Source organism: Ranitomeya variabilis, chromosome 2 (assembly GCF_051348905.1).
Source record: "Ranitomeya variabilis isolate aRanVar5 chromosome 2, aRanVar5.hap1, whole genome shotgun sequence".
In the NCBI taxonomy this organism is placed as follows: Eukaryota; Metazoa; Chordata; class Amphibia; order Anura; family Dendrobatidae; genus Ranitomeya; species Ranitomeya variabilis.
The window spans coordinates 1,076,230,591-1,076,244,811 of NC_135233.1; positions in this window are offsets into that span (position 1 = coordinate 1,076,230,591).

Consider the following 14,221-nt stretch of genomic DNA (forward strand, 5'->3'; position numbering starts at 1 on the left):
GGACAAAAATACAAAACCAAAACAAATAGCAAAAAGCAAAAGGCAGACTTAGCTGATATAACTGGAACCAGGATCAGTAGACAAGAGCACAGCAGACTAGCTCTGATAACTACATTGCCAGGCATTGAACTGAAGGTCCAGGGAGCCTATATAGCAACACCCCTAACTAACGACCCAGGTGCGGATAAAAGGAATGACAGAAAAACCAGAGTCAAAAAACTAGTAACCACTAGAGGGAGCAAAAAGCAAATTCACAACACTGCTCCCTCTCCTCCTCCTGCTGACCCTGGGCTCTAACACTGCCAGTTGGTGCCCGGTACTGCTAGCTGCACAGAGAAAAACACCAGCCAATGTGTCAGTGGGGTTCAGCACCGCTAGCTGTTCCCCTGCTGTGTAGCCGGCAATGTGTCCTGCAAAAGCCACGCAGACACAAGAACTGAAATTGAAGGGATCCTGTCGCCCCACCCCCAGGTGTTTGTATGTTTTACAGCCACCTTGTACAGCAGTAATGCTGCATGTGTGCAAGGTGGCTCCTAAACTTATTCTCCTTGCACCCGTGGAACAGAACACATCTACAATGTGTCCCCTGAGACCATTAAAACGTCCCTGAGGTGTGACTTTCCTTTGTAATGACACGCAACGACCCCCTTGGTAGCACAGCCCTTCTTCTGACATCATTGTTTGGCTGGCTGCGCCTCTGCGGCCGCCCTGCCCGACACAACGCCCCTCGGTGTCTTATTTATTTTGACTGCGAGGGTGTGATTGACGGGCATGAGCAGTGCATATCTTCGCCAGGCTGTCACTCAGCTCCTTCTGCCTTCTTCAGACTGTGCGGCTTCATGGCCGTGGCAGGCGATAAGGGATCAGCTGACGCCGCACAGTCTGTAGCAGGTGTAAGGACACGAGCGAGAGGCGAACATATGTACCGCGCCAGGCCATGAATCCCAGCCCCGCAGTGTGAAACACTGTAAGGACACTGCGGGGCTGGGATTCATGGGCATCGCGAACCGCACCAGCCGACATGAAATGATGTCAGAAGACGGGCAGCGCATGGCCAAGGGATAACACAACAACGCAGACTCCTGTACATCAAAATGCGATGCTCAGGAGGCCGCGCCAAGCACCAAGGTGGTATTTTTGCCAGCTGTGCTGCGTCTCATTACGAAGGGAACTCCCGCCTCCAAGACAGATTGACTGTATAAGGGCCAAAATGTTGTACGTGTTTCATTCAGCTTGTGCAAGGAACAAAATTAAAAGATCAACCTTTGACTTGTGTAGCACTACTGCTGCATAAGGCGTGGCTCTTCTAGTTTGTAACACCTGAGGGGGGGTTAAAGGTTACCTTTAAAATTGGTTCAATTAGGCTTCGGCCTACACTCTGCTCCCCCTGCAGAGCCTGGGCTCTAACACCGCCAGTTGGTGCCCCGAAGTGCTGGCTGCACAGAGAAAAACACCTCGCCAATGTGTCAGTGGGGTTCAGCACTGCCAGCTGTTCCCCTGCTGTGTAGCCGGCAACGTGTCCTGCAACAGCCACGCAGACACAACAGACCTACAAATGCCTCCATTGAAGGCTTCGGCCTACACTCTGCTCCCCCTGCTGACCCTTTGCTCCAACACCGCTAGTTGGGGCTCTAGGAAGACAAGCTTGAATAGGTCCCCATCCTGGTTCCAGCACCGTCAGCTGGTTCCGGGCAGAGCCTTTGGCTTAGGTGCCTCCTTCTGGGTATCCGAGTTCCACCAACGTCAGGTGGTCCTTGGTAGTGCTTTCAGGCACTGGTACCTCCTGCTTAGTAACCGGGTTCCAGTAACGTCAGCTGGTCCTCGGTAGTTCCATTGGCTTTTGGACCTTCGGCTACCCATCCGGGTTCCAGTACCGTCAGCTGGTTCTCGGCAGTGTCTTTTGCTCTTGTACCTTCTGCTCCCCATCCTGGTTCCAGTACCGTCAGCTGGTTCGGGGCAGAGCCTTTGGCTTAGGTGCCTCCCTCTGAGTATCTGAGTTCCACCAACGTCAGGTGGTCCTTGGTAGTGCTTTCAGGCACGGGTACCTCCTGCTTAGTAACCGGGTTCCAGTAACGTCAGCTGGTCCTCGGTAGTTCCATTGGCTCTTGGACCTTCGGCTACCCATCCGGGTTCCAGTACCGTCAGCTGGTTCTCGGCAGTGTCTTTTGCTCTTGTACCTTCTGCTCCCCATCCTGGTTCCAGTACCGTCAGCTGGTTCCGGGCAGAGCCTTTGGCTTAGGTGCCTCCCTCTGGGTATCCGAGTTCCACCAACGTCAGGTGGTCCTTGGTAGTGCTTTCAGGCACAGGTACCTCCTGCTTAGTAACCGGGTTCCAGTAACGTCAGCTGGTCCTCGGTAGTTCCATTGGCTCTTGGACCTTCGGGTAGCCATCCGAGTTCCAGTTCCATCAGCTGGTTTTCGGCATTTTCTCAGCCTTCTTGTACCTTCTGCTACAGTTCCAAGTTCAAGACCCTAAAGACGACGACCCGGAAGACCACCCCTAAGATGACGACGACACCAGAGATGACAACCACTGAGATGACGACGACCCTGGAGACGATGACCCTGAAGACCACCCCGATGACGACGACCCCGGAGACGACGACCCTGGAGACGACGACGAGATGGGAGACCAAGAAGCAGAAGAACAAGAGGCTGCAGAACAAAGAGCAGAAGAACATTAAGCATAACACTAAATATCAGAGCAAAAGATATTATCTAAATTATAAGCAGAAGAAGACTAAGCAATGTATGGGGGTGAGTCCGTTCCTCCTCGTGGTGCCCCTGGATAAAGCCTGATGCTGCAGCCCAAACTGAACGTGGACAAATGTAACTCTTTTGTGACAGACAGAACGGAAGGTGTAATCTTCAAACTTTTATAGATAACAACTACGGGAATGCCTGTCACAAATAAGAATATGATGAAGAAGTTGAATATGAAGAAGATAATAGTTAAATAAAAAGAATATGAACAATGAAAAAAAAAAAAAAATTACAGGTAGAAGATGAAGAAGAAGATGAATAAGGTGAAGATAGTTGATGTCAAAGAAGCTGATGAGGAGGATAATGAAGAAGAAAGTGTGGGAGAAGTAAAAAAGAAGGTGAAGGGCGTGGAAGTAGTGAAACATCAATATCTGACAAAATAAAAAAAAAATAACATAGTCAAAATCTTTCTAACGCCGAACGTCATAAAAAAACCCCAAAATCCTGCTATTCTATTTGATTGGGATAAACCTCTGTGCCTTTAATGTCTCCGCCACCTCCCCCAATACATCCTACATTATTCTTAGTTGTTTTCCTTCATGTAGAATTAACCTACAAGGAAAGAAAGGGTTTATTTTAATTCCGATATTTTCGTCCCATTGACTTGCATTGGGATCGGGTATCGGTATCGGATTAGATCCGATACTTTGACGGTATCGGCCGATACTTTCCGATACCGATACTTTCCGATATCGGAAGGTATCGCTCAACACTAGTAGTAGTCCTTTTTTGCTTTATATACTTACTAATTGGCATTCATGAATTATACTAGATATCTAAATCCAATATGTAAATGTATATGCATAATATATCTCTATATCTCATTTCTACATTAATTACATTTTGATTGGAAAACACTTTAACTATTCAGGACTATTCTGTTTTTAGAATGACACTTAGGTCACCTAGATGTCTTCATTTGGATAATAACTGTGACACTCAGCTATAGTAGTTTTATTGCAGCTCTATATTGATTACCTTTTGTCGTTATACAGACATACCCTCAGAGCTGCAGTTCCTAGACTTCTACCTAGAGCAACCTGTGACCGACATGCTAATGCAATGTCACACACATTATCTGTGGCCTGATCAGGAACACCCCCAGGGTTCCATCACCCACTGCTTAGAGACCAGGTCATGACAACTCCAGATGTTGTATTGTTGTGGGGTTGGTGCAGTGTGACAGGCAGGTAGTGACCCAGAAAAGTTCAAAACAAACATGTTTTAATGTCCAGAACTCACAGTAAACAGCACACGGTATTCTCCAGATCGCAGCTAGGAATCAAGACAGTACGCAAACGAGACTGGTTGATGTGGGCAACTGCACCACCATGCTATGCTGAGGGTGCCAGACCTTTTGGCTTCTCTTTGCTGAATGTTTCTACACAAAGGATGAGCTTTGCAGAGCCATCTGCTCTGCAAGTTTGCAAACCAAGAATGACACACCCAACCCTTTATTGAAGGGTGTTTAAATGTAATCTGTGGCCACTTGTAAGACCTGGTCTCGAGGGAGCAAACTGTTATGATCCTTAGTGGCTGAGGATCATCACGAATAGACCAGCAAGTGAATAAACTAAGGACAAGCTCTAGGGAGATGGTAACTGGACTGATCACAAATCTGAACCTATCCAACACAAATAGAGGTAGCCGGTGAACGTGCCTAAAAAATTCCTAGACGTCTCGAGCCAGCCTGAGGAACTAGCTACCCCTAAAGAGAAAGAAAGACCTCGCTTGCCTCCAGAGAAATAATCCCTCTCCTTGGCGTTTCTCATCCAAACCAAGGGTGAATAATCTGTCTCCAAGCGAAACGGTCATCCAAGCAAATAATAGCATATTGACTCCAAGGTCCACTTAAGGCCAGGCACTCCTTCTCCAATACGCTAGGTGAGTTTACTTCTTAGGTAGGTGACCAGATGTTGGATGCATCCTTCTGCATGATGAAGTATCTCTTGAAGTTGGGGCTGATGAGGACAGGCTGTCCGCGCAGTGCCACCTTCATAAACTTGTATGCTTCCTACGCTTGAGGGTTCCACCGCACCATGACCAATTTCTTTCCCTTTAGGAATTAGGTTAGGGGTGTTGTTGTCCCAGAGAAATTAGGTATAAACCTCTTGTAATACCCAACAATGCCGAGAAATGCTCTCACCTGTTTGGTGGTAACAGGTCGGGACCAGTTCTGTGTGGCCTCGAATTTATTTATTTATTTGGGGTTTGATAACCGCATGGACAATCATGTATCCTAATTACTGGGCTTCCGCAAGCCCTATTGCACACTTCTTGGGATTCACCATCAGGCATACGGTTCTGAGCGAATCTATTAATGCTTATACTCAGGACAAGTGGGTATGCCAATCAGAACTAAAGATGAATGAAGATGTTTTCCAAGTCCGCTGACTCATACCTCCAATGGGATTCTACCGCTATGTCTATCAGCCTCTGGAGCGTGGCTGGTGCCCCATGTAGTCCAAAGGGCAAGAGAACATAGTGATACAGTCCCTCTGGTGTTATGAAGGAGGTCTTTTCTTTTGCCAACTCTGTAAGAGGCACCTGCCAATAACCTTTGGTCAGATCGAGCAAGGTAAAGTACTCTGCCTGACCCAGTCGCTTGATCAGCTCGTCCACCCGGGGCATTGGATAAAGATCAAATTTCAATACCTTGTTCAGCTTACAGAAATCATTACAGAACTGTAAGGATCCGTCCGGCTTCGGAATCTGTACAATGGGACTATCCCACTCGCTCCGGGAATCCTCAATTACTCCCAGCTGAAGCATTTGTTTTACCTCACTCGCGGTAGCTTGTGTCCAAACCTTGAGCACACGGAGTGGTTTCATTCATACCCTTACGTGAAACTCAGTGACAATGTCATGCTGGATGACAGAGATACGACTGGGTACTCCCGAGAATACATCCATATTCTCTTGTACTATTTTCCACACCTCTAACCGCTGCTGTTTCGAGAGTGTCTCCTATCTTTACCTCTCTCGGCCTCCATCAGAGCCGATATCAGAGGATCCCCAGATGATATGACTGGAGCATGCAATTCCGGTCCTTCCATGCTTTCAACAGATTGACATGATACAACTGTTCGGGTTTTCTTTTCCCTGGCTGGTAAACTTGGTAGTTTACTTCCTCCACATTTTTTCTGAACTTCATTTGGCCCTTGCCACTTGGCCATAAACTTGCTTTTGGGGGTGGGTATCAAGACTAAAACCCGATCTCCTGCTTTAAAGCAATGCCCTTTTTGTTATACATGCTGCCCTGCGCTGCCTGAGCATCCACCAAATGCTCTTTTACTATAGGCATGACCACTTCAATCCAGTCCTGCATAATGGCCACATGTTCAATTACACTCTTATGTGGCGTAGGTCCCTGCTCCCACGTCTCTTTGCCTATGTCCGGCAGACTCCTAGGATGCCTGCCATACAGTAGATCAAATGGTGAAAATGCTGTGGAAGTCTGCGGTACCTCACGAAGGGTGAACATCAAGAATGGGCAACAACATGTCCCAATCCCTTCCATCCTTGGAAACTACTTTCTTCAACATGGATTTCATGGTTATGTTGAAGCGCTTGACCAGTCCATCTGTCAGGGGGTGGTACACCAACATGCACAACTGTTTTATTTTGAGAAGATTGCACAGTTCCTTCATCACCTTGGGCATGAAAGGAGTACTCTGATCAGAAAGGATCTCCTTCGGTAGCCCAAAGCAACAGACCATGGCAAACAACTCCCGGATAAGCTTAACCGAGGTGTGCCAAAATGGAATGGCCTCCGGGTACCAGGTGGCGTAGTCTACAACCACTAGTATGTGTTGGTGGCCCTGGGCAGATTTTACTATCAGCCCTACCAGATCCATTGCAATCCGCTCAAAACATACCTTTATAATGAGCAGAGGTGCCAGCAAACTCTGGTAGTTTGCTGTAGGTGAGGTTAATTGGCACTCACGACACGTTTCGCAATACTTTGGTACCACAGAGTTTACCCTAGGCGAAAAAAAGCCGCAATATGCACTCTTGCGTCTTTTTGGCCCCTATATGCCCCCCTCAGCATATGGGTGTGAACCATCTCGAGCACCAACCGATGGTAGGATTGGGGCACTACCAGTTGTTCTACCAACTCATCCCGGATTTTATCAACCCTGTATAATAACTCCTGTTTGATCGCCATTAGGGTTGAGCGACTTTCATTTTTTTAAGATCGAGTCTGGTTTTGTGAAACCCGATTTAGTCCAGAGTCGAGTCGAGTGAAGTCGGCCGATTATCGCTAAAAGTCGGGGATCGACCGAAACACGAAACCCAATGCAAGTCAATGGGGAAGCATAGCCGGCAGTGAGTGGAGGCCAGGAAAACACCTACAGTGCACATTTTACTGCCAAAAACATCCATTCTTGTTTTCTGAAGCTTGTCAATCTTAATTAACTTTATAATAATAGTTGGGCACTGGAAATTGGGGGTCATTTGGCAAAAGTTGTGGGGGTAGGGCTGGTTCAAGGTTTTAGTGGGCCCAGGAAACATGGACTACGTCATGGCGGTGGAGCAGGGAGAGGTAAGTATTTCAACGTTGCAAGTGCTGTGATCCTGAGCAAGCAGGGGGGGCCCACTCGTTCGCATTGGCACTGGCACAGGGCCCCTCAAAGTACGGCGGTGTGTTTGCATAGCGGGGGCGCCTCCCACCAGCAGCGACACTTTTGCGTACTCTGAGTGGCCCTGTGCCAGTGACGTCGCCAACGAGTATGCCCCCCCACCTGATGAAGGAACCTGCACTTTCATCTGCACCTTCCTCTTTGTCCCTGTGTAAGGTGGTATAATATGCAGGAAGGGGAACCTTACTTTCAGCAGGGTCAGATTCTGGCTGTGTAGAGTACAAGGGGAATGTAGTGGTCTAGGTCAATGTACCAGCAGACTCATCTAGCAGTGGCTGGGCAATGGGCAGGATGATGAGGAAACAGATATAGGGCCAAAGAATAAAGTAGGCTAAATGCAGATCAAAATTGGTAACAGGACTAAACAGGCGGCATTGCTTTGTTCAGTGGAGTAGCAAACCCAAGAGCAGCAGACACTGTTTCAAGGGCCTAACCACACTAGTAGGCCAAATGCAGTTTAATATCTGATAGTATAGGCCGAAAGCCAGAATGTGGAAGCTCAGCTTTGTTCAGTTGAGGACAACACCAGGGAGGGGCAGACACCGTTAGTAGGCCCTAACCACCTTTTCGTTTTTTAAAAAACACTTAATGAGAGCCAGAAGGTTGAAGCTCAGCTTTATTCAGTTGAGGGCAACACCAGGCAGGGGCAGACACCGTTAGTAGGCCGGAACCAGCAATGTGTTTAAAAACAGCAGTTAATCAGAGCCGGAAGGTAGAAGCTCAGCTTTATTCAGTTGAGGGCAACACCAGGGAGGGACAGAAGCCGTTAGTAGGCCCTAACCACCATTTTGTTTTTTAAAAAACACTTAATGAGAGCCAGAAGGTTGAAGCTCAGCTTTATTCAGTTGAGGGCAACACCAGGCAGGGGCAGACACCTGTTATGGTTCTCAATGGCAAGAGAACATAGCCCAGCAAACATAAGTACTAGCTCTTGGAAGGATGGAAACTAAACTGACCATGAACTAAACCTGCCGCACAACTAACAGTAGCCGGGTAGCGTTGCCTACGTTTTTTATCCCTAGACGCCCAGCGCCGGCCGGAGGACTAACTAATCCTGGCAGAGGAAAATATAGTCCTGGCTCACCTCTAGAGAAATTTCCCCGATAGGCAGACAGAGGCCCCCACATATATTGGCGGTGATTTTAGATGAAATGACAAACGTAGTATGAAAATAGGTTTAGCAAAATTGAGGTCCGCTTACTAGATAGCAGGAAGACAGAAAGGGCACTTTCATGGTCAGCTGAAAACCCTATCAAAATACCATCCTGAAATTACTTTAAGACTCTAGTATTAACTCATAACATCAGAGTGGCAATTTCAGATCACAAGAGCTTTCCAGACACAGAAACGAAACTACAGCTGTGAACTGGAACAAAATGCAAAAACAAACAAGGACTAAAGTCCAACTTAGCTGGGAGTTGTCTAGCAGCAGGAACATGCACAGAAAGGCTTCTGATTACAATGTTGACCGGCATGGAAGTGACAGAGGAGCAAGGTTAAATAGCGACTCCCACATCCTGATGGAAACAGGTGAACAGAGGGGATGATGCACACCAGTTCAATTCCACCAGTGGCCACCGGGGGAGCCCAAAATCCAATTTCACAACAGTACCCCCCCCTCAAGGAGGGGGCACCGAACCCTCACCAGAACCACCAGGGCGATCAGGATGAGCCCTATGAAAGGCACGGACCAGATCGGAGGCATGAACATCAGAGGCAGTCACCCAAGAATTATCCTCCTGACCGTATCCCTTCCATTTGACCAGATACTGGAGTTTCCGTCTGGAAACACGGGAGTCCAAGATTTTTTCCACAACGTACTCCAACTCGCCCTCAACCAACACCGGAGCAGGAGGCTCAACGGAAGGCACAACCGGTACCTCATACCTGCGCAACAATGACCGATGAAAAACATTATGAATAGAAAAAGATGCAGGGAGGTCCAAACGGAAGGACACAGGGTTAAGAATCTCCAATATCTTGTACGGGCCGATGAACCGAGGCTTAAACTTAGGAGAAGAAACCCTCATAGGGACAAAACGAGAAGACAACCACACCAAGTCCCCAACACAAAGCCGAGGACCAACCCGACGCCGGCGGTTGGCAAAAAGCTGAGTCTTCTCCTGGGACAACTTCAAATTGTCCACTACCTGCCCCCAAATCTGATGCAACCTCTCCACCACAGCATCCACTCCAGGACAATCCGAAGATTCCACCTGACCAGAAGAAAATCGAGGATGAAACCCCGAATTACAGAAAAAAGGAGACACCAAGGTGGCAGAGCTGGCCCGATTATTGAGGGCAAACTCCGCTAAAGGCAAAAAAGCAACCCAATCATCCTGATCTGCAGACACAAAACACCTCAAATATGTCTCCAAGGTCTGATTCGTCCGCTCGGTCTGGCCATTAGTCTGAGGATGGAAAGCAGACGAGAAAGACAAATCTATGCCCATCCTAGCACAGAATGCTCGCCAAAATCTAGACACAAATTGGGTTCCTCTGTCAGAAACGATATTCTCCGGAATACCATGCAAACGGACCACATTTTGAAAAAACAGAGGAACCAACTCGGAAGAAGAAGGCAACTTAGGCAGGGGAACCAAATGGACCATCTTAGAGAAACGGTCACACACCACCCAGATGACAGACATCTTCTGAGAAACAGGAAGATCCAAAATAAAATCCATAGAGATGTGCGTCCAGGGCCTCTTCGGGATAGGCAAGGGCAACAACAATCCACTAGCCCGAGAACAACAAGGCTTGGCCCGAGCACAAACGTCACAAGACTGCACAAAGCCTCGCACATCTCGAGACAGGGAAGGCCACCAGAAGGACCTTGCCACCAAATCCCTGGTACCAAAGATTCCAGGATGACCTGTCAACGCAGAAGAATGAACCTCAGAAATGACTTTACTGGTCCAATCATCAGGAACAAACAGTCTACCAGGTGGGCAACGATCAGGTCTATCCGCCTGAAACTCCTGCAAGGCCCGCCGCAGGTCTGGAGAAATGGCAGACAATATCACTCCATCCTTAAGGATACCTGTAGGTTCAGAGTTACCAGGGGAGTCAGGCTCAAAACTCCTAGAAAGGGCATCCGCCTTAACATTCTTAGAACCCGGCAGGTAGGACACCACAAAATTAAACCGAGAGAAAAACAACGACCAGCGCGCCTGTCTAGGATTCAGGCGTCTGGCGGACTCAAGATAAATTAGATTTTTGTGGTCAGTCAATACCACCACCTGATGTCTAGCCCCCTCAAGCCAATGACGCCACTCCTCAAAAGCCCACTTCATGGCCAAAAGCTCCCGATTCCCAACATCATAATTCCGCTCGGCGGGCGAAAATTTACGCGAGAAAAAGGCACAAGGTCTCATCACGGAACAATCGGAACTTCTCTGCGACAAAACTGCCCCAGCTCCGATTTCAGAAGTGTCGACCTCAACCTGAAAAGGAAGAGCAACATCAGGCTGACGCAACACAGGGGCGGAAGAAAAGCGGTGCTTAAGCTCCCGAAAGGCCTCCACAGCAGCAGGGGACCAATCAGCAACATCAGCACCCTTCTTAGTCAAATCAGTCAATGGTTTAACAACATCAGAAAAACCAGCAATAAATCGACGATAAAAGTTAGCAAAGCCCAAAAATTTCTGAAGACTCTTAAGAGAAGAGGGTTGCATCCAATCACAAATAGCCTGAACCTTGACAGGATCCATCTCGATGGAAGAGGGGGAAAAAATATATCCCAAAAAGGAAATCTTTTGTACCCCAAAAACGCACTTAGAACCCTTCACACACAAGGAATTAGACCGCAAAACCTGAAAAACCCTCCTGACCTGCTGGACATGAGAGTCCCAGTCATCCGAAAAAATCAAAATATCATCCAGATACACAATCATAAATTTATCCAAATAATCACGGAAAATGTCATGCATAAAGGACTGAAAGACTGAAGGGGCATTTGAAAGACCAAAAGGCATCACCAAATACTCAAAGTGGCCCTCGGGCGTATTAAATGCGGTCTTCCACTCATCCCCCTGCTTAATTCGCACCAAATTATACGCCCCACGGAGATCTATCTTAGAGAACCACTTGGCCCCCTTTATGCGAGCAAACAAATCAGTCAGCAGTGGCAACGGATATTGATATTTAACCGTGATTTTATTCAAAAGCCGATAATCAATACACGGTCTTAAAGAGCCATCTTTCTTAGCCACAAAGAAAAAACCGGCTCCTAAGGGAGATGACGAAGGACGAATATGTCCCTTTTCCAAGGACTCCTTTATATATTCTCGCATAGCAGCATGTTCAGGCACAGACAGATTAAATAAACGACCCTTAGGGTATTTACTACCCGGAATCAAATCTATGGCACAATCACACTCCCGGTGCGGAGGTAATGAACCAAGCTTAGGTTCTTCAAAAACGTCACGATATTCAGTCAAGAATTCAGGAATCTCAGAGGGAATAGATGATGAAATGGAAACCACAGGTACGTCCCCATGCGTCCCCTTACATCCCCAGCTTAACACAGACATAGCTTTCCAGTCAAGGACTGGGTTATGAGATTGCAGCCATGGCAATCCAAGCACCAACACATCATGTAGGTTATACAGCACAAGAAAGCGAATAATCTCCTGATGATCCGGATTAATCCGCATAGTTACTTGTGTCCAGTATTGTGGTTTATTACTAGCCAATGGGGTGGAGTCAATCCCCTTCAGGGGTATAGGAGTTTCAAGAGGCTCCAAATCATACCCACAGCGTTTGGCAAAGGACCAATCCATAAGACTCAAAGCGGCGCCAGAGTCGACATAGGCATCCGCGGTAATAGATGATAAAGAACAAATCAGGGTCACAGATAGAATAAACTTAGACTGTAAAGTGCCAATTGAAACAGACTTATCAAGCTTCTTAGTACGCTTAGAGCATGCTGATATAACATGAGTTGAATCACCGCAATAGAAGCACAACCCATTTTTTCGTCTTAAATTCTGCCGTTCACTTCTGGACAGAATTCTATCACATTGCATATTCTCTGGCGTCTTCTCAGTAGACACCGCCAAATGGTGCACAGGTTTGCGCTCCCGCAGACGCCTATCGATCTGGATAGCCATTGTCATGGACTCATTCAGACCCGCAGGCACAGGGAACCCCACCATAACATCCTTAATGGCATCAGAGAGACCCTCTCTGAAATTCGCCGCCAGGGCGCACTCATTCCACTGAGTAAGCACAGCCCATTTACGGAATTTCTGGCAGTATATTTCAGCTTCGTCTTGCCCCTGAGATAGGGACATCAAGGCCTTTTCCGCCTGAAGCTCTAACTGAGGTTCCTCATAAAGCAACCCCAAGGCCAGAAAAAATGCATCCACATTGAGCAACGCAGGATCCCCTGGAGCCAATGCAAAAGCCCAATCCTGAGGGTCGCCCCGGAGCAAGGAAATCACAATCCTGACCTGCTGAGCAGGATCTCCAGCAGAGCGAGATTTCAGGGACAAAAACAACTTGCAATTATTTTTGAAATTTTGAAAGCAAGATCTATTCCCCGAGAAAAATTCAGGCAAAGGAATTCTAGGTTCAGATATAGGAACATGAACAACAAAATCTTGTAAATTTTGAACTTTCGTGGTGAGATTATTCAAACCTGCAGCTAAACTCTGAATATCCATTTTAAACAGGTGAACACAGAGCCATTCCAGGATTAGAAGGAGAGAGAGAGAGAGAAAGGCTGCAATATAGGCAGACTTGCAAGAGATTCAATTACAAGCACACTCAGAACTGAAGGGAAGGGAAAAAAAAAAATCTTCAGCAGACTTCTCTTTTCTCTCCTTTCTCTGTCAATAATTTAACCCCTTTTTGGGCCGGTCAAACTGTTATGGTTCTCAATGGCAAGAGAACATAGCCCAGCAAACATAAGTACTAGCTCTTGGAAGGATGGAAACTAAACTGACCATGAACTAAACCTGCCGCACAACTAACAGTAGCCGGGTAGCGTTGCCTACGTTTTTTATCCCTAGACGCCCAGCGCCGGCCGGAGGACTAACTAATCCTGGCAGAGGAAAATATAGTCCTGGCTCACCTCTAGAGAAATTTCCCCGATAGGCAGACAGAGGCCCCCACATATATTGGCGGTGATTTTAGATGAAATGACAAACGTAGTATGAAAATAGGTTTAGCAAAATTGAGGTCCGCTTACTAGATAGCAGGAAGACAGAAAGGGCACTTTCATGGTCAGCTGAAAACCCTATCAAAATGCCATCCTGAAATTACTTTAAGACTCTAGTATTAACTCATAACATCAGAGTGGCAATTTCAGATCACAAGAGCTTTCCAGACACAGAAACGAAACTACAGCTGTGAACTGGAACAAAATGCAAAAACAAACGAGGACTAAAGTCCAACTTAGCTGGGAGTTGTCTAGCAGCAGGAACATGCACAGAAAGGCTTCTGATTACAATGTTGACCGGCATGGAAGTGACAGAGGAGCAAGGTTAAATAGCGACTCCCACATCCTGATGGAAACAGGTGAACAGAGGGGATGATGCACACCAGTTCAATTCCACAAGTGGCCACCGGGGGAGCCCAAAATCCAATTTCACAACAGACACCGTTAGTAGGCCGGAACCACCATTTTGTTTTTTAAAAAACACTTAATGAGAGCCAGAAGGTTGAAGCTCAGCTTTATTCAGTTGAGGGCAACACCAGGCAGGGGCAGACACCGTTAGTAGGCCGGAACCAGCAATGTGTTTAAAAACAGCAGTTAATCAGAGCCGGAAGGTAGAAGCTCAGCTTTATTCAGTTGAGGGCAACACCAGG